This window comes from Arachis stenosperma, chromosome 5 (genome assembly GCF_014773155.1).
Source record: "Arachis stenosperma cultivar V10309 chromosome 5, arast.V10309.gnm1.PFL2, whole genome shotgun sequence".
In the NCBI taxonomy this organism is placed as follows: domain Eukaryota; kingdom Viridiplantae; phylum Streptophyta; class Magnoliopsida; order Fabales; family Fabaceae; genus Arachis; species Arachis stenosperma.
This window is the reverse complement of record NC_080381.1, coordinates 94,723,626-94,724,489: the sequence shown is the minus strand read 5'-3', so window position 1 is coordinate 94,724,489 and position 864 is coordinate 94,723,626. Positions and strand designations below refer to the sequence as shown.

The 864-nt window shown below is 42.7% G+C and overlaps 1 non-coding gene across 1 annotated transcript; it reads right to left on the bottom strand.

The window, feature by feature from the left end:
* Window positions 1-511: 511 nt before the first annotated feature.
* Window positions 512-619, bottom strand: LOC130984271 (small nucleolar RNA R71). The gene has a single exon (XR_009088216.1). It is a non-coding gene; the product is annotated as a small nucleolar RNA R71 (small nucleolar RNA).
* Between the last annotated feature and the right edge of the window lie 245 nt (window positions 620-864).

The window sequence follows — 864 nt, the reverse complement described above, 5'->3', positions numbered from 1 at the left end:
TGAAGCTGACCCTGAACCTGAGAGGACCTTGAAGAGAAAGCTAAGAGAAGCTAAAGCACAACTCTCTTTAGAGGACCTGACCGAATTCTTCAAGGAAGAAAAACTCATGGCAGCCGAAAACAACAACAATGCCAACAATGCAAGGAAGATGCTGGGTGACTTCACTGCACCTACTCCTGATTTCTATGGGAGAAGCATCTCTATCCCTGCCATTGGAGCAAACAACTTTGAGCTTAAGCCTCAATTAGTTTCTCTAATGCAACAGAATTGCAAGTTCCATGGACTTCCAATGGAAGATCCTCATCAGTTCTTAGCTGAATTCTTGCAAATCTGTGACACAGTCAAGACTAATGGGGTTGACCCTGAGGTCTATAGACTGATGCTATTCCCTTTTGCTGTAAGAGACAGAGCTAGAATATGGTTGGATTCTCAACCTAAAGAAAGCCTGGACTCTTGGGAAAAGCTAGTCAATGCCTTCTTGGCAAAGTTCTTTCCACCTCAAAGATGGAGTAAGCTTAGAGTGGAAGTCCAAACCTTCAGACAGAAGGATGGAGAATCCCTCTATGAAGCTTGGGAAAGATACAAACAATTAATCAGAAGATGTCCCTCAGACATGCTTTCTGAATGGAGCATCATAGGTATTTTCTATGATGGTCTCTCTGAACTATCCAAGATGTCTTTGGATAGCTCTGCTGGAGGATCTCTTCATCTGAAGAAGACGCCTACAGAGGCTCAAGAGCTAATTGAAATGGTTGCAAATAACCAATTCATGTACACTTCTGAAAGAAATCCTGTGAACAATGGGACTAGTCAGAAGAAAGGAGTTCTTGAGATTGACACTCTGAATGCCATACTGGCTCAGAA